Source organism: Cetorhinus maximus, chromosome 6 (assembly GCF_964194155.1).
Source record: "Cetorhinus maximus chromosome 6, sCetMax3.hap1.1, whole genome shotgun sequence".
In the NCBI taxonomy this organism is placed as follows: Eukaryota; Metazoa; Chordata; class Chondrichthyes; order Lamniformes; family Cetorhinidae; genus Cetorhinus; species Cetorhinus maximus.
This window is the reverse complement of record NC_135884.1, coordinates 143,703,799-143,723,703: the sequence shown is the minus strand read 5'-3', so window position 1 is coordinate 143,723,703 and position 19,905 is coordinate 143,703,799. Positions and strand designations below refer to the sequence as shown.

The window sequence follows — 19,905 nt, the reverse complement described above, 5'->3', positions numbered from 1 at the left end:
TGCATCCAGTTCTGGGCACCATACGTGAGGAAGGATGTGAAGGCATTAGAGAGAGTACAAGGGAGATTCATAAGAATGATTCCAGGGATAAAGAACTGTAACTATGAGGATAGATTGGTTAGATAGGTTGGGACTGTTTTCCTTGGAGGAAAGGTGGCTGAGAGAAGACTGGATAGAGGTATTCAAGGCCCTGTGGGGTATGGACAGGGTAAATAGTGAGAAATTGTTCCCACTCAAGGGAGCATTAAGAACTAGAGGGCATAGAATCAAAATAATTGGCAAAAGAAGGAAAAGTGATGTGAGGGAAAATTTCTTCACTCAGAGGGTGGTTGGGGTCTGGAATGAACTCCCTGGGAGGGTGGTGGAGGCAGCTTCAATTGAGTATTCAAGAAGGATGGCTATTTGGGCACATAATCCAGGCTGACACTTCAACAACTTTCATTTATGTAGTGTTATCAAACAAAATGTGACACTGAAACACATAAGACTATATTAAAACAGGTGATCAAAAGCTTGGTCCAAGAGTTAGATTTTAAGGAGCATCTTTATGGAAGAGACGGAGAGAGTCAGGGAGAAAGGCAGAGGGCTTTTTGGGGGGGTGGGGGGGCAAATTCAGAATTTGGGACCTGGATGGCTGAAGGCTCAAACGGCTCAAAATTGGGAGTGCGCAAGAAGCTGGAATTGGAGGGGATCTCAGGGGATCGTAGGGCTAGAGGAGGCTACAGGTAAAGCCATTTCAAAAAACAAAAGGAATTTGAAAACAGGGGTGGGAATTTTAAAATTGAGGTAGTGTTGGACCAGGAGCCAATAAAGGCCAACAAGCAGAGGGGTGATAAATGAAAAGGACCTTGAGCAAGTTAGGATACAGGCAGTAGAGTGCAGTAATGAGGGAATGGTCCTATCTTTGGATGGAACATTAAATCAAGGCCCCATCTGCCCTCTCAGATGAATGCAAAAGATCCCATGGCACTTTTCAAAAGAACAAAAGGGAAGGACTGGTTCACACAGAGAAAACAGTGAATAGGAAGAAACAAGTAATTCGCAGGATGGCGGTATGTAACGAGTGGGGCACCGCAAGGTTCAGTGATAGGGCCTTCACTATTGACAATCTATATCAATGATTTAGATGAGGTTGGCTAACGGTACAAAGCTAGGTGGAAAGATAAGCTATGAGAAGGACACAAATAGACTCCAAAGGGATTTGGGCCAATTAATTGATTGGGCAAAACTGTAGCAGATGGGATATAATGTGTGAAAACATTAAGTAATCCATTTTGGATATAAGAATGGAAAGCAGAATTTTTCTTTAAACAGGTGAGAGTTTAGTATATGTAGGTATTTAGAGGGATTTGGTGTTCTTGTACATGAATCAAAGAAGTTAAAATGCAGACACAGCAAGAAATTAGGAAGGCAAATGACATGTTCATCCTTATTGGGCGAGGGTAAAGAAGTCTTGCTGAAGTTATGGGCTAAATCTTCGCCATGGAGGCAGGAAACATGAGCAATGTCCGTTTTTGGGTCAGAAACCCGGCTCTGGTAGGAAACTGATTGAAGGTCAGATTTTTATTGATATAGAGACAGGTTTCCTGTCCACTTAAAGCCAGTGAGGGTGGGAATGGAGGCGGATCAGATAATGTGGGACTCACTTAGGCACTCCACTGCAGCCATCACGAGGCTGCTGGTTATCCTGAGGGAGGGTTTTACAGTTTGTGCTAAAGCCTGCCACTACACCAGAGGGAAGTGAAATGTTACAGGAGAGCAGAAGGCTTCGTACCCCAGACAAAGCAGCCCCTCATTTCATCCCAACCTGGATCTCATGCTGGAGGCCATGAGGAAGAAGGGCTTTGTCCTCTTCCCAAAGGGTGGCAGGAGGAGGTCACTGTGTCGTGCAACAGAGGCACCTCTCTGTTCAACATCATCTCCCTCTGCCTCCAATTTCTCCTCCTCGACCAATGGGCTGTCTCATTTCAGGGGCCCTTACCTCTCTGTAGCGCCTTGTTATGGATAATGCAGCAACCACTACAATGACATGCTTGGAGGAAGGTATTGGATGCCATCACCCAACCAGTCCAGACACTGGAAACACATTTTCAGAAGCCGAATCGCTTGCTCAATAGTTGTCTTGATGAGTAGGTGGCATTGTTGCATCGCCTCCAAGGCGCTGTCTGGGGCGTCTGTAGAGGGAACAGTAGCTACCTCTTCATGGGATTTCCCTTCCTCCTCAATCTATCATGCACGTTGGGGCTTGGACTGAAAATCTGAGGCAGCCTGGACTGGCAGAAGATGAAGGAGTCGTGGCAGCTGCCAGGAAAGTGAGCACACACATGGAGGAAGCTCTTGCTGCGGCCACTGGCCAGTTGGACATTGAGGGAGTGGTAGCTTTTCCTGTTTATGGATCTTGCTGGCCAATCACTGGGTGCCTTTGTAGCCATATGGCTGCAATTGATGATGTCTTGCACCTGGGGGAATCAGCGATGGAGACAAAACCCACTGCTCTGTCTCTGCAAGGCCATTTATGTTGTTGAATGAATGTGCTGTCTAGCTCTGGAAAAGGTGGCATCAGTGACCAGTGAGATGCAGTGGAGTGCAGCCATTATTGAGATCCACTAAGGTCCACAGCTGATTTGTGGAAGAAGTCAGAAGTGAAGGTGGTCAGGATGACAGTGACGTTAATGGACACTGGCTAGGTATGGCGAGCCGTGTTGCGAGGTGCGAGGTCTTCAGAGTCAAGGACACAGATCTTGTGATCACCTGCCTGGAGGTTGATAATTCCTGCAGCACTGGTTCTCAGGCATCTCTAGCTAGCTCCATCTAGTGGTTGAATCTGTGTTGAGGGTTCAGACACTGTTGCCTTTCTGCCCTTCTTTCATCTCCAGTGCCCTCCTGATGCCCAGGGTGCTAGCGTTCCTGCAAAGGCTGTTGCTCCCTCACTGTGATGGGGCCCAAAAGCTGACAATCTTCACCTTTGGCAAGGTGACTGCCCAATTGTCCTTGGTAGTCTTGTCCCCTGCTCTTGCTAGGAGGTTGCCAACCATATTCAAAGCCTGGTCGCCAATTACCCACTCTCCCTGTCAACCTTGCAGTACCTAAGCCACCCCCTTACCAAGTGCCCAGTTCCTCTTTGCCCCACTGAACCTCTTGTGGGGCTACAATGATGACCTGGGGAAGCCTTGACTACAGCCCATTATGTAGCCCCTCTCCCCTCAGCTGTTCTCAAATTGACAGCTTATAAAACATGTCTTCCCTTTTAATTTTTTTCATTAATAGTCGGTCATGGGGATGTGGGCGTCGCTGGCGAGGCCAGCATTGATTGCCCGTCCCATGATTGCCTTTGAGAAGGTGGTGATGTGCTGCCTTCTTGAACCGCTGCAGTCCATGTGTTGTAGGAATACCCACAGTTCTGTTAGGAAGGGAGTTCCAGGATTTTAACCCAGCAACAGTGAAAGAACAGTGATATAGTTCCAAGTCAGAATGGTGTGTGACTTGGAGGGGAACTTGTAGGTGGCTGTGTTCCCATGCACCTGCTGTCCTTGTCCTTCTAGGTGGTAGAGGCCACATGTTTAGAAGGTGCTGTTGAAGGAGCCTTGGTGAGTTTTTGCAGTGCATCTTATAGATGGTACACACTGCTGCCACTGTGCGTCAGTGGTGGAGGAAGTGATGGAGGGAGTGAATGTTTAAGGAGGTGGATGAGGTGCCAATCAACTGGGCTGCTTTGTCCTGAATGATGTCAAGCTTCTTGAGTGTTGTTGGAGCTGCACTCATCCAGGCAAGTGGAGAGTATTTCATCACACTCCTTACTTGTTCCTGGGGAGTCAAGAGGTGAGTTACTCACCGCAGAGTTCCCAGCCTCTGACCTGCTCTTGTAACCACTGTATTTATATGGCTGGTCCAGTTCAGCTTCTGCTCAATGGTAACCCCCAGGATGTTGATAGTAGGGGATTTAGTGATGGTAATGCCATTGAATCTCAAGGAGAGATGGTTAGATTCTCTCTTGTTGGAGGTGGTCATTACCTGGCACTTGTCACTTATAAGCCCAAGCCTGAATATTGTCCAGATCTTGCTGCTTATGGACACGGACTGCTTCAAGATCTGAGGAGTCGTGAATAGTGCTGAATGTTGTGCCATGATGTGTGAACATCCCCACTTCTGACCTTATGTTGGAGGGAAGGTCATTGATGAAACAGCTGAAGATGGCTGGGCCTAGGACACTGCCCTGAGGAACTCCTGCAGTGATATCTCAGGACTGTGATGATTGGCTTCCAACAACCACAACCATTTTCCTAGGTGCTAGGTATGAATTTAACCAGTATCATGCCCTACCCCTTCAACAAGCTCTAAACAAGCTTTTCAATTGTTTTAATTGGAGAGCAGGACTTTTATCCTGCCACCTTCCCCCACCCCACTCCCCAAACTTTGCACCTCTCTCATCTTGAAATCGAGAAGCTGCCCAATGCCGGTATTTCAGGGCCAATCCACCTCCTTTCCCACCTTTAGAGGGTTCCAAAACTTCAGCCCTATAAAGGACTTTGGAGAGTGGTGAATCTATGGAATTCATTGCCACAGAAGGCTGTGGAGGCCAGGTCATTGAGTGTATTTAAGATGGAGATAGATAGGTTCTTGATTGGTAAGGGGATCAAAGGTTACGGGGAGAAGGTGGGAGAATGGGGTTGAGAAATTTATCAGCCATGATTGAATGGCGGAGCAGACTCGATGGGCTGAATGGCCTAATTTCTGCTCCTATGTCTTATGGTTTTATGGTCTTATGACAAATATTCTCCTGGCCCAAAACTGAGTTGCTTTCTTCAATTAAATGACTTTCACAGCTTTTCAACACACTCCAAAACACAGGAATCGGCCTTCAGTGGCCTTCCCCCACATCAACTCACTACAGCTGAAAACCGGTTTTCATAAATATCTTTTTCACCCTTTCATCTTAGTTCTCCATTGTCTTTTAATATTCCTTTGAATATTCAGGTTCCCAAATATTAAAACCTTTCATGTTCCTTTTTTCCCTCTATTCTGAGTCAATAAAATTTAAAACGCCTGTCCTTGTTTATTCACAAATCTCCTGTAAAATGCAAATGTTCCTCGATGCCTTTGAGATTCCTTTGTAGTGCTACAGTTACAAATCAATTTCAAAACTTATCCCCAAATGATAATTTCAGATCTACTTTTTTTAATTCATTCACAGGAGGTGGGCTTATCTGGCTGGGCCAACATTTATTGCCTATCCCTAGTTGCCCTTGAGAAGGTTATGGTGAGCTGCCTTCTTGAATTGCTGCAGTCCATGTGGTGTGAGTACACCCGCAGTGCTGTTAGGAAGGGAGTTCCAGGATTTTGACCCAGCGACAGTGAAGGAACAGCAATATATTTCCTAGTCAGGATGGTGAGTGACTTGGAGGGGAACTTTTAGGTGCTGGTGTTCCCATCTACCTGCTGCCCTTGTCCTTCTAGATGGTAGTGGTCGTGGGTTTGGAAGGTGCTGTTGAAGGAGCCTTGGTGAATTCCTGAAGTGCATCTTGAAGATGGTACACATTGCTGCTGCTGTGCATCGATGGTGGAGGGAGTGAGTGTTTGTGGATGTGGTGCCAATCAAGCGGGCTGCTTTGTCCTGGATGGGATTCTACAGACAATTTGATTCCAACAACCTCACCTTTGATTAACCATGAACACACGCGGACACAGCTTACCCTTACCTACACAGAATATATACATAAACACAGAAATATAAAAATATACATATATCATCACCGTGTTCATAGACATCACACTTCACAATTCCAGTATGAGTACAGTATACAAACTCTAATTCGCTTCTCATAGAGTCATAGAGTTATACAACACAGAAACAGGCCCTTCGGCCCATCATGGCCATGCCAGCCATCAAGCACCTATCTATTATAATCCCATTTTCCAGCACTTGACACGTAGCCCTGTATGCTATGGCATTTCAAGTACTCATCTAAATACCTAAATGTTGTGAGGGTTCCTGCCTCTACCACCCCCTCAGGCACTGTGTTCCAGATTCTAACCACCCTCTGGGTGAAAAAGCTTTTCCTCAAATCCCCTCTGGACCTCCTGCCCCTTAACTTAAATCTATGCCCCATGGTTATTGACACCTCCGCTAAAGGGAAAAGTTTCTTCCTATCTACCCTATCTATGCCCCTCATAATTTTGTATACCTTTATCAGGTTCCCCCCTCAGCCTTCTCTGCTCTAAGGAAAACAACCCTAGCCTATCCAGTTTCTCTTCATAGCTGCAACGCTCCATCCAGGCAACATCCTGGTGAATCTCCTCTACACCCTCTCCAGTGTAATCACATCCTTCCTATAGTATGGCAACAAGAACTGCACACAGTACTCCAGCTGTGGCCTAACTAGCCTTTTATATAGCTCCAACATAACCTCCCTACTCTTATATTCTATGCCTCGGCTAATAAAGGCAAGTATTACATATGCCTTCTTAACCACCTTATGTTCCTGTGTTGCTGCCTGCAGGGATCCAAGGACATGTACGCCAAGGTCCCTCTGATCCTCTGTACTTCCTTGGGTCCTACCGTTCATTGTGTATTCCCTTGCCATATTAGTCTCCCAAAATGCATCACTTCACACTTCTCAGGATTAAATTCCATTTGCTACTGCTCTGCCCATCTTACCAGCCCATCTGTTTTGTCCTGTAATCTAAGGCTTTCCTCTTCACTATTTATGACACCACCAATTTTCATGTCAGCTGCGAACTTACTGATCATGACTCCTATATTCACATCTAAATCATTAATGTACACTACAAACATTAATGTACACTACAAGCATCGATCCCTGCGGTACACCACTCATTAAAGGCTTCCAATCACAAAAACAACCTTTGACCATCACCCTCTGCCACCTGTCACGAAGCCAATTTTGGATCCAATTTGCCAAATTGCCATGGATCCCATGGGCTCCTATCTGCTTGACCATTCTCCCATGAGGGACCTTGTCAAAAGCCTTCCTGAAGTCCATATAGACTACATCAACTGCACTACCCTCATCTACACAACTAGTCAGCTCCTCGAAAAGTTCAATCAAATTTGTTAGCCATGACTTCCCCCTGACAAAGCCATGCTGACTATCCCTGCTTAATCCCTGCCTCTCCAAGTAGAGATTAATCCTGTCCCTCAGAACTTTTTCCAATAGTTTCCCTACCACTGATGTCAGGCTCACTGGCCTATAATTACCTGGTTTATCCTTACTAACCTTCTTGAATAATGGTACCACATTCACTGTCCTCCAGTCCTCTGGCACCTCTCCTGTGGCCAGAGAGGATTTGAAAATTACTGTCAGAGCCCATGCAATCCCCTCCCTTGCTTTATATAGCATGCCTGTGATGTTCCAGATATGGATTTAAACTAATTATACCCAATTCCTAAACCTTTCCTCTGTTCTGGAAAACCATATGAATAATTTAAACCCTTTATTGAAACAGCTGTATACGTCTCGTCTCCACCAAGAAGCTCAAAGAGGTAGCCGATTGTTTAGTTTCCAATACATTCCACTGCTTACAAAATAAACATAGGCCACCCTTTGATTTGCAATTACTTTAGGTTTGTTACCAGCTTCTCAAATGCGGTGTTTTAATTTATCTTGCATTTAAAAATTTCAATCTCCAAACTAAAAGTTACACTCCTAAAACATATGAATCATGAAATTAGTTATTCATAACAGTACATTCAAGAAGGAAATCAATAGATTTTTGAGCACTAAGGGAATCAAGAAATATTGGGACAGGGCAGGAAAGTGGAGTTTAGGTAGAAGATCTCTCATAATCTTATTGAATGGTGGAGCTGTATGCCCTACTCCTGCTCCTATTTCTTATGTTCCCAAACATAATTGGACTGAATGCCAAAACTATTTAAGATCACAAATGAAGAACAGTCATTTAGTTGGAGGTTGCTGTGCTCAAAGTGAAGGACTCGAGCATAATGTTCTTTCTAAATAGCAGTCATCAACAATTCCTTACAGCAAACTGTTTGATGAGAATAATTTGACACAGAATCCAATCTTTCCCCAGATTTTGCCCAATAAATTAGATTCAGTTAATCTGACTTAATGTAAGAAATAAGAATAAAAATGATGTACACGGGAATTTTAGTGGGACAATGTTATAGAAAGATTTAACACAAGGCAGACTTTGACACATCTGTGAAAAATGAGGCATGGATAAGACTTATGTTATGGAAAAATCATGCGTGCAAACCTAGTTATTTTGATTTCATATACCACCATGCTATGGTGCCAGCTGAATATATGCATTTTTCTGAATGATGTGTTATTTAAAGTAACACATTTTGTCGTGTATATGCCCACTGCGAAATTTCGAAATTGACACTCCATTTAAAATAAGATCTATACACATCTTATGTGGGTCTGACTGAAATGATTAAGTGGTCTACTTTGTGACAGATCTGAATCATCCAATCAAGTGTGAGAGAAGCCAAACATGGTAGTTTTGGCATGTACATATCAACTAGCTAAATGGCAAATCAATCAGTCCAGTTCAATTTTTACAAAATGATAATGGATTCAATTCATTTTATTTTCACAACTTCTGCACTGTTTTAGCAGCATCAGTAAATTTGAATATCAATTCAATTTTACCAGGTTCCAGCATTTATTGAGTTAATTCTCTCCCCTTCCCAATGATTTTATTTAAGTATCAATGGAAGGAGGTTAGAGAATTCAATAAATTTAATGTAGAAGAATTTTTTTTTTAAATCTTCTGAAGAATATTGAATGAGGTTAATGATGCACAGACAAATTTAAGTAGTACTCTCCACAACACAACTGTTTTGAATTCAATACCTTAGTGGGAGACATGCTTGAGTAAATAGTACAGTCACTTTAAAAAATACTTCTTTCACGATGAGATTTAAATACAAATAGCAATGAATTTCTGATTATACAAATAATGTGTCCTACACAAAGAAAATTGTACTTTGCATATACAAAGTTCAGTATTTGGAAATTATGTTCTAATTGTGTTGTTTTTGAATTCTTGAACAATTACAGCAGTAGTTTGACATAAACTCATTTTTACTGGATTGTACATGCCTTGTACACATTTCATTCAAGAAATCGGCCATACATACAGAATTGCAGCACTGCAAAATGATACATACAAGTTTATGTTAAGGCGACGTGGAAAAATGGTTTCAATGAGAATTGATTCGAAGTTTTTTTTTGGTGGGATGTGGCTTTAAATACTGAATTATCAATAACATTACATCTGGAAGCGTACACACATTACAATTCGGTTTGAATGCCATGGCAATGCTTGACAAGGAGCATGCAGCAAGGTAACAAAAATAAGGAGGTTAGGGTATCAACATGAAAGAGCAAAGTCCCGGAGGCATCTGAACTCCAGAATCTGGTTCTGTTTAGAAATATCTATTATGTGCACTAATCTACATTGTTAGAAGCGTGAAAACAGTCAACAAAACTGACATGCTGACTTACTCCAACATCAACCATATGCCTCACAGTAAAAGGTTTGGGCATTTGTTCCACTGCATATGATGACAATAGATATAAAATTATGGATGAAAATGAATTGATTGTACTCCATGAACATTGAAAAAGAAACCCCAGTAGTTTATTTGTTTATAGTTTATTAACTAAATCTCAAGACCGTGATTCAGTTCCTAATGCATGCTAACTCACGACTATTTTATCAACGACTGTTTAATAATTGTACTCATCAACAGTTACAGTAAGTTACAAAGCTGGAAAGCATGCTACAAGAAAAAACACCCTAATCAGCAATTAGTCTCATGTAGCTTAAGGTGTGCTTCACAAGCAGAATACAGAATATCAGAATAGAAGGCAAAAAAACATGATCAACCATAAACTATGCTCCAAATGGAAAATATTCTCTCCCTTTGGTTTCTTGCACATAAAGTACATAAACTCTATGGGCTGCATCTTCTGGTTGGCGAGTGGAGGGCGGGGCCCGCTCACAGACACATAAAATAACGCGGGGTGACGTCGGGCGTGTGTCCTGACGTCATTCCGCGTCATTTAGATTTTCAGTTTGATGGGCGCGCAGCGAGTTCGGCTAAGGCCTATTAAGGCCATTAAAAAAGTAATTAAATTGATTAATGGACCTGCCCATCCAACCTTAAGGTTGGCGTCAGGCGATGAGTCCAGGCGGCCTTCAGAAAAAACATGAAACCTCATCCACAGCCGGATGAGGTTTCATGAGGGATTTAAAATGTTTATAAAATGTTAAAAAAGAAATTGACATGTCCCAGCGTCACATGAGGAGACATGTCAGGAATTTTTTTCCCATCTTTATTGACTGAAACCTGAGCCGATCTGAACTTTGCCTCGGGGAGATCTGTGTGCTCTGAAAGAGTGCACTCCCAGCTCAGGGAATCCCCCCGCCCGCACAGGAGCGCATAGCGCTTCCTAGCACACGTCACGCTGGGCAGGCCTTAAGTGGCTCACCTACGTAAAATGGTGGAGCGCCCCCAACTGGGGGAACCCGCCCGCTTGCGCCCGCTCCCGCACAACCCCCACGACAGGGGGAGGATCCTGCCCTATGTTTTCTTCAGCTTCTGGAGTGAAGTCAATTTATCTACAATTCCCTTTCAATTGTTGTGTTTTGCCGCTACCAATGTTTTACCACCACAGTTTGGGAAAGAGGAAAATAAAGATTATTGGAATAAATGGCTCATTCTATATTCATTTAGTTTAATATCGGGTAATGTGGCTATTTCTGAACCAACTTAGTTGGCCATAAAATGGAGCACTAACGCTGGAGACTCTGCAGGACAAAGGCCAGGGTCTTTGATTTGCAAAATCATAGAAAGCAGAGACTTTTTTCCTAGCACTAATATGAGTGTACCTCATTCAAGCATTAAAAGGACATCAAGGACCAGACAGGGTGTGAAATTTTGCTCATCAACTGATGATGCTCAACCCAAAACTGAAAATGCTAGAAACACAAAAATGGTCAGGAAGGATCAATGAATAATGTTTCAAGCATTCAGTTCTTCATCAGAAGTGAAAATATGAAAGATGAGCAAGCATTTTAATAAAAATAGAACAAAGGGACAGTGAACACCTCACTGGAATGCCCTGTATGCATCGAAAAAAGATGGAAAGATAATCAATAGAAAATTTTAACAGTGCATTTTTTTCATTAGAATTCTGACAAAAGGTCTACACAGGAAACAACTCATCTGTTCTCTCTGCAGATGCTGGCTGACCTGTTGAGTGTTTCCAGCATTTTCTGTTGTAGTTTCACATTTCCATGATCTGCAGTCTTTGCTCTTAAGCACCATTTAGTTCAGATTGCCACTGCTTATCCCCTTTCTCTAGTCTCATGATCTTTCATCGGTGCACATTAAATAGCAATTGCCACTCATCAGCCCACCTTTCCAACTTATCCAAGTTGACTTGTTCCTTCCCCCTACAACTGCAAACATCAAAAAAGTTTTGTTTCAGCCACAGCTCCATATCACTTCTGTGTACCGTATACAGTAATGGTCCTAGCGCTGAACCCTGTAGCACCCAATTACTGACCCCTTGATGTCTTAATGCAGCTGGAGCTCCACCCACAACCACCCTTTTCTTTCTCAGTTTTCAATTTTCAAACCACTTCACGTGTTTGCCTCTATTCCATATTTTCTCACCCCTATCCACAGAGCTTCCTCATCATTTTTATATAGACTAAAGCTTCAAATTCATTACATTCGAGTTCTTTTTCAATAAATAGCAACAACAGCTCCCAGCTTCTCTTTTGTATCTTTATGAAATAATCTGTTATTATCAAATGCCTTTGTTACTTATAAAATTGACTATTCCAATGCACTCCAGGCTGCACTCCCACATTCTATCTCCGTAAGTTCGAAGTCATACAAAACTCTGCTGTCCATATCTTAACTTGCACCAAGTCCCATTTACCTATCACCCCAGAGCATGCTGATCTACACTGTCTCATGGTCAATTAATTTTAAAATGCTCATCCTTGTTTTCAAATCTCTCCATGGCCTCAGCCTTCCCTATCTCTCTAATCTCTTCCATACTTACAACTCCTCCAAGATATCTGCACTCATCTATTTCAGACCTCTTGAGTATCCCCAATTTTAATCACTCTACCATCAGTGGCAAAGCCTTCAGTTATCTAGGTCCTATGCTCTGGAATTCCCTCCATAAACCTCTTTGCCTCTTTTTCTTCCTTTAAGACACTCTTTAAAATCCACCTCTTTGGTTACCTGATCTACTATCTCCTTATATGGCTCTGTATCATATTTGGTTTATAATGTTCCGTGAAGCACCCTGGGACATTTTATTACATTAAAGGTGCGATGTAAATATAAGTTGTTGAAGTTTCTTTATACACGTAGCCGGCTCATGTCATCGTTGAGCCAAGTATCTGTAATATCTGATACCATAGCCTCTCTCTTACAATGATCTTCAGGCAGCTTCCTGAGATTTAAGAGATGAAATTACAATGATAGGTGCCCTGCTTTAAAAGACACAGAGCTAAGAGCCACATACAAACTACAGTATTTGTTATCATCCAATATCTCTCCACAATATGATTGGAGAACCCAAACAACATTCCAACCACACAGTGCCACTTCCAAGCAACTTGTCCATTGCATGGCATGGGGAGTAATCTTGAATTTATTATTCTCGAGATCTTGCATGTTAGATTATTCCCCAACTTCTTGAAATCTCTGAATCTTCCATCTTATTCTTCCCAAGCTGTTTGAATCCTTGCATTTTGATTTATTCACCCGCTCCATTGCATCCCTTACCTTGGTACCTCGGATGCAATACATCGTTTGAACGTCCAGGCCACAGCTTCAAAAACACACCATCTGACCCCCAAATTATAAAATTTACTCTCCTGTTCTTAGAGCTAGCCTCACGTTTCCCTTGCTCCATGGTGCAATAATCTTGCTCTTGATTACACTCCCTATGCCTCACCATAAAGAGAAAGTTAGGAGAAAGCCAAGTTAGAATTAAATATCAAATAGTTACCAAATATCAAAACTTGCCTAGGAAAGGGCTACAGCAACCATTTTGTGCAGGTCCAGTAATGAGCAAGTGCACCATTTCACAATTTAATCAATACTATCACCCAATCAACCTTGTAATACATTTTTAAAAAAAATATAAAGAACACCAAAACTAATTTGAGAGCACAAATCAAATCTGATTTGGCAAGAAAATTCCTTTGATCAAAGTATATAAGTGAAATTATTTTTAGAATCAAAAGAACAAATATACTGACTGAAAATAAACATAGATTGTGAAAAACATAAACAGCTCAAGGGGCATTCATTAGCAAACTTATAGGCCTGGATTTTAGGCTTGTTGGATGAGCGCAATCGGCGAGACCGGAAGCAGATGTGGAATCTGCTCCCAGCCACAATCGGCTTCCAACAGCAATTTTACGCTGGCTGGCCAATTAACTGCTGGCCGGCCAATTAACTGCTGGCCAGCATGAAACACGCGCTGAGAGAGGCTTAGCACTGCTGGGGGGTTGGTGGTGGCGGCGGGAAGAGAACGGGTGCTATAATGAATGAGGGTGTGTTAAAAGGAGCTCCCTGAAGGCTGGCAATCATTGTGGAACTGCCTCAGGGAGTTGCTGAGATTTTGCAAGGGCCAGATTGCTGTGTTGAGATAATGTGTGATGAGGTGTGGCTGGAATATGTCTTCTGCACACGGAACCCATGCTAGTTGGGATGAAAATAGCTGGAGCCAGTCTGCCCCGGCTTTTCAGATGAGTGCCTGCGGGTTCTAATGGAGGCTGAGAGTACACAACTGGAGATACTGCCGCGAGACGGCAAGAAGAGGCCACCACACATAAAGAAGGCATGGACAGAGGTTGCAACTCTGGTCAGTGGACATGATGTAGTCCAAAAGACCTAGAAGCAGTGCAGGAAGAGGTTCAATGACCTTCAGCTCTTTGCCAGGGTGAGTACTGATTCCAGATGTATCTGTGAAGAGGTGTGTTTTGGGTGGTAACATTTGTTGGGTCTCACAGGTGTGAAATTCTGAGCTTAAATTGGCACATCTTCATGTGCCTTTAAAGACTGAACATGATTAGACTGGATGGCTGGCATGTATATTAGGGTGAGGTGCTGCAATGTGATGGGCACCTGAACCTACCTGCATCTTTGGGTGGGGGGAGTTTGGTATGTTCTGGCATGTAGAGGGGGGCGCTAATGAAAACACTTTTGTCCTTACAGGAGAAAAGGAGTTACAAAGCACAGGAGTGAGGACAAACAGGTGGTGGTGTCCCTAATCTGATATTAAGTAAGGCGGAGGAGCTGATCCTTGAGATGGCATGTGAATATGGAGACAGGTCCATTGGTCGCGAGGGGCAGGAGTCTCGGAGGAGGATATTAATCCACTGGGCAAGGAAGAGATTGGGGGAGGGTGTGAGAGATGTCGAGCAGCGGTTGTAAGACTGACATGTGAATTCCACTAATCCCTGTTGCTCATCCATTCAGAAGTCTTTGTCCATTCTGAGAAGCAATCAGGCTGCATGCACTCCAACCACTTAAGGCTGCTCTAGGCTTACATATTTTTTCCCTCCCTCAGATGGAACAGCCTCTAAACCACGGAAGGACCCCGAGGACGCACCCTTGATGTTAGAGGAGGACTTGCAGCCATATGCACCCTCCTTCTGCAGCATAAACCAGCACAGATACAAGCATATCGGTGACATAAGCATTTTGGAGCAGATGGCAGTGCACACTGGGGAAAGCACATCACACCTCCTTGAGAAGCTGGCAGAGGCAAGGAGGATTGCTGGAGACCAGGATGATGCTGAGCCCAAGACAGATGATGAGTCCCTGGACTCATCTATTAGGCGGTAAATGCTGGATGTCCAGTGGGATGCCCGTGAAGATCTGGCACAGATCCCGGAGGGTCTGTGTGCCATGGTCTCCATATTGGAGGAATCTATGCAAAGCGTGAGCACTGCGATGACCCAGAGTTCTGAACGCACAGCTTCCTCCATAGGGAGAGTGGCGACTCTCATGGAAAGGCACCTCCAGAAACTCAATCAGGGATTCAGACCTGTGAACCCACACACTGGCAGTGACCTCACTGAATATATTTAAGAAGAAAATAGATAGATTTCTGGACTCTAAAGGCGTCAAGGGGTATTGGGAGAGCACAGGAGTATGGCGTTGAGATAGAGGATCGGCCATGATCATACTGAATGGTGGAGCAGGCTCGAAAGGCCGAATGACCTACTCCTACTCCTGCTCCTATTTTCTATGTTTCTATGTCACTGCCAATGTGAGAGATGGATGAGGCATCTATGACTCTGCTAGCAGGGAGGTTCAAATAAACCTCACAGTGGTGGACAACCTGCAGCCCCATGCATCGGGGGGCTCCTCTCAGGGCACTCCTGATGATGGCAGCAGCTCCTCCACCTCTCTGCCAGTGGCCGTCGCATCTGATGACACCCCGATGACTGAGGAGTGCCCAGCCACGATGCTGGACTCTTCCACCCAGTCAGGGCCCACACAGGCCCTAGCGACCAGAGATGCCCCCCAAAGTCATCAAGGCCAACAGAGTCAGCAGCCTGCCTCCAATGCAGCTGCCAGCAAGGGGGAAACACCAAGCCGTAGCACTCATAAAGCTAAAACTTAAGTCACTATGATCACATAAGGGGTCTCATGGGTGAATAATTTTTCGTTGCCACGTGTGTAATGGTGTTTGTATATCTCACACTTCACTATTAAATTATGAGATAATCTCCAATGGCCTTAGTGTGTTTCATACAGTTGTTATGGAGGCAGCCTAGGAGTCGTGTATCACACATAGACTGGGCTGCAAGGTTTATTTGAGAGGCATGAACATGAGCAAAGGGTGACAGGAGGGCTTCAGCAGCATAGATCAGTAAGGCGGCGGTCTCCTTGCCATCATTTTGACTCCTGCCTTTGGAGTCCTAACTGAAAGTACTCTGAATTAAGGCCTCCCTGGTCTCCCAGTCTCCAATAAGTAGCCTCAATGCTGGATCTTGCTCCTCACCCTGGAGCTGATCAGGCTCCTCCTCAGACTCAGCCCTGGATTTGTCGTCTGCGTGCTGTCTTTGTCCTCCAAAGGGTCCTCCTTTGAGAGAGCCAGATTGTGTAGGGTGCAGCAGACTACTATAATAAGAGAGACGCATTGCAGAGGATATTGCAGTGATCCCCTGAGCAGTCCAGGCAGCGAAACCTCGTCTTGAGCAGGCCTATTGTCCTCTCAATTATTGTCCTTGTGGAGGCATGACTGCGGTTGCAGCTCTGCTCAGCAGCAGTCCTTGGCTGTCTTAGCAGTGTCATCAGCCACCTTTTTAACAGATACTCTTTGTCCCCAAGCAACCAGCCAGCCATCCAACCGTGCTTGTGCAATGGAGAGCCTTGGCACCTGGGAGTGATGCAAGATGTAGGCATCATGGCAGCTTCCTGAATACCTGGCACAAACCTGCAGTATCTCATTCTTGTGGTCACACACAATCTGCAGGTTTAGAGAGCAGAAGCCCTTTTTATTCACAAAGGCACCCAGCTCCCCCACTGATGCCTTAATGGGTACATGTGTGCAGCCAATGGCTCCCTGAATTCTCGGAAATCCTACAATTGCAGCGAAGCCTCTGGGTCACTCTGCCTGGCTGGCCTCATCTATCCTGAAGTGAATGAAGGTGTTGACCCTTCAGAACTGTGCATCTGTAATCAACTTGATGCGACTGTGCGTAGCAGATTGCGACACTCCGCAGAGGTCTCCCACTGAGCCCTGGAACAATCTTGTGGCATGTCCAGGGCCATTATCACCGTCAGAGCCACTGGCATAGGGTGGCCACGTACAAAGTTTGAGGCTATTTCGGGGCTGATCATATCGCAGATAGAGATGACTGTTTCCCTGGAGAGGTCGAGACTTCTTCAGCATTGAACCTCTGTCATGTCCAGGTAGCACAATCACTGTCTATACACGCTATCTGCTGGGTATTGGTGCCTTCTCCTGACCCTTCTCCCTTGCAAAGCCTGCTGGCCCTCCACCCCTACTGGCTGTGCTTCTCGGTTCAGAGGGCAAGGTGCCTGCGGGAAACTGGCCTCCTCTCCCTTCTGCCCTCTCCTCCTCTTTTAAGGAGGGCCCTCCAGTTGAGTACACAATCCCCATGTTTCACCTGATGGTTACACAGGTTTCAGCATGAAGGGGCCTTTCTGCAGAAAACCTCTGCAAATGTTTGACAATTCTAGAATTATCCAAATCAACCAAAAAATTCCAAAAATGATCTATAATCCACCAACAAACAACTCACATCAAAACTCCTAACTCCTCATCTTTCCAACATCTTCTGAGCCTTTTATCCTGCCTTGGATGTAGACTGTATGAAAAACATGAAGGCCGCCAAGCCGATTGACCTGTGCGCCAAGTGTAAAAGTACACAGGCCACTCAAAATCGCAGTGAATTGGGGATTTAATGGCCTTAATTGGCCCTTTGTCGGTGGGTGTGCTTCCAACTTCCGCACATGTCCACTGACCAAGGTATCGCAAGGTGGTACGATGACATTGGGAAGCTCCCCTCCCCATGTCATCACGCCCCATTTCATGAAGCATCGAGCCTCCGTGCACCCGCCCGGCAAAGGTAAAATTCTGGCCCTAATTTTGATTTTCAGTCGTCAGCTTTTAAAAAAACTCAGGTGAGAAGTCGGATGCTTTATTAACAAAAATTTGCTTTGCTTAGTTCTTCAGTCCTGTTATAAGCTTTGGTTTAAACTTATGGTCAAAAACATTTCTACAATTTATGTTAATCAGAGAACAACATTATTCTTTATCTAATTATTCATCATCTCGTCTCCTTGAAAGAGCCACCCAATTAATTCCATTCTCCTGTTCTTTTCCCGAATCCTTATAAATTCCTTTTTGAAAGTTACAATTGAATCTGCTTCCACCATCCTTTCAGGCAACACATTCCTAATCACAACAACTCATTATGCAAGGAAATGTTCTCTGTGGTTCTTTTGCCAATAACCTTAAATTTGTGGCCTCTGGTTACTGATTCTTCTGCCACAAGAAGGTTTCTCCTTATGTACTACACCAAGACCCTTCAAGACTTTGAACACCTGTATCAAATCTCCCATTCCCCTTCTGTACTGTAAGGAGAACAATCCCAGCTTCTCTAGTTTCACCACATAATTGAGGTTCCACATCCCTGGTATCATTCTAGTAAATCTCAGCTCCACCCTCTCCAAAGCCTTGACATCTAGATAAGGAGTGGGTGCCAGTAATTAAGCTTGGGCATTTGGTAAAGGATATGAAGATCAAAACTTTGGAGGAAATTTACCTCTTCTCCCTTCCTATCAAGGAGTCTGAAACCATTGACTTCTTCCTGGGATCGGCCTTGAAGGACGAGGTTCTCAAGATCATGCCTGTCCAGAAGCAAACCCGTGCTGGTCAACGCACAAGGTTCAAGGCTTTTGTTGCTATTGGTGACTATAATGGACATGTTGGACTGGGTGTCAAGTGTTCCAAGGAAGTGGCCACTGCCATTCGTGGAGCTATTATTCTGGCGAAGCTGTCAATCATCCCTGTAAGGAGGGGTTACTGGGGTAACAAAATTGGAAAGCCACATACCGTACCATGCAAGGTGACTGGTCGTTGCGGTTCAGTCTTGGTACGTCTTATCCCTGCACCTCGTGGTACTGGTATTGTCTCAGCCCCTGTACCCAAGAAACTGCTTCAGATGGCTGGTATCGACCATTGCTACACCTCAGCCAGAGGCTGCACAGCCACACTGGGCAACTTTGCTAAAGCTACTTTTGATGCCATCTCTAAGACCTACAGTTACCTGACCCCAGATCTGTGGAAAGAGACTGTGTTTACCAAGGCCCCATACCAGGAATTCACTGATCATCTGGCCAAGACCCACACCCGTGTCTGTCCAAAGGTCCCAGTCGGCTGTTGCTCCAGCAACATAAAAGTGTTTTATACAAAGAATAAAATAAACACCTGTTGCCCATGAAAAAAATAAATAAATTAGAATAATTGACCACTATATCCCAGCTGGGGTCTAACCAGAGATTTATAAAGATTTAACATAACTTCCTTGTTGTTTTACTCCATGGTTTCAACTTTAGCTCTGTGTAAGTGGGTGGGTTTTGAAGGAGTTAAAATCTTGCCCAATGCCTCTGTTTATAAAGTAAGAAACAGGCTTCTCAGCTCGTCCTGCCAACTTCAAAGATGTTTGTATGCACATTAAATTCTTACAAGTGAATTTTAAGATAATGTAAAATCATTTTAGATTTGATTAGAAATACACATTTTACAACATGTCTAGATCACTTCACAAACTTACAGTTACGACTTCAGTATAAAGGGCTCTGGCCTGACACTCAAATCCGCCAATACACTTTGAATTGTTTTTACTCAGTTCTCAACCACGCGACAAGTTTGGATAAAAATTTCAGTATTGCTAGTAGGTTATGGGAAAATTTTTATGAATGCCAACATTCTTTATTGTTAGACATTAAGTTTCTTTCAATACTTTCAATTCATTTCAAATTCTTCTCGCTATTACCACTGCCGGTGACTGAATTGCAACTACACTTAGCTCACTGTTGAGCTCTCCAGAGATTTCTCAAGTGAGACAGAGCAAGATTGGAATGGCAGCGTCTGTAATTCTGCTTCTGGACTTTATGTCCCATTCACAGTAAATCTTACACGTCCATCATTACACTTAATTGAAATCCTAACAATACTATTGTATTATGAGAGTTTTTGCAAGTTCATCTGCGAGAAGAAAGCTGAGTCAAAAGTCATTGAAGACAAATTAAACAAAGAAAAAGAAATAAATGTAATAATTTAAGTTCTGTGGACTTTTAACCCAGGTGAAAATTTACAGCCCAGCAATGTA

At 43.8% G+C, this 19,905-nt stretch overlaps 1 protein-coding gene and 1 pseudogene across 5 annotated transcripts in view; one reads left to right on the top strand and one right to left on the bottom strand.

The window, feature by feature from the left end:
• Positions 1-19,905, bottom strand: part of wwox (WW domain containing oxidoreductase) — a 968,269-nt gene that overhangs the window by 777,538 nt on the left and 170,826 nt on the right. The window lies entirely within an intron of this gene.
• LOC144681432 (small ribosomal subunit protein uS5 pseudogene) lies at positions 14,879-19,028 on the top strand (annotated as a pseudogene).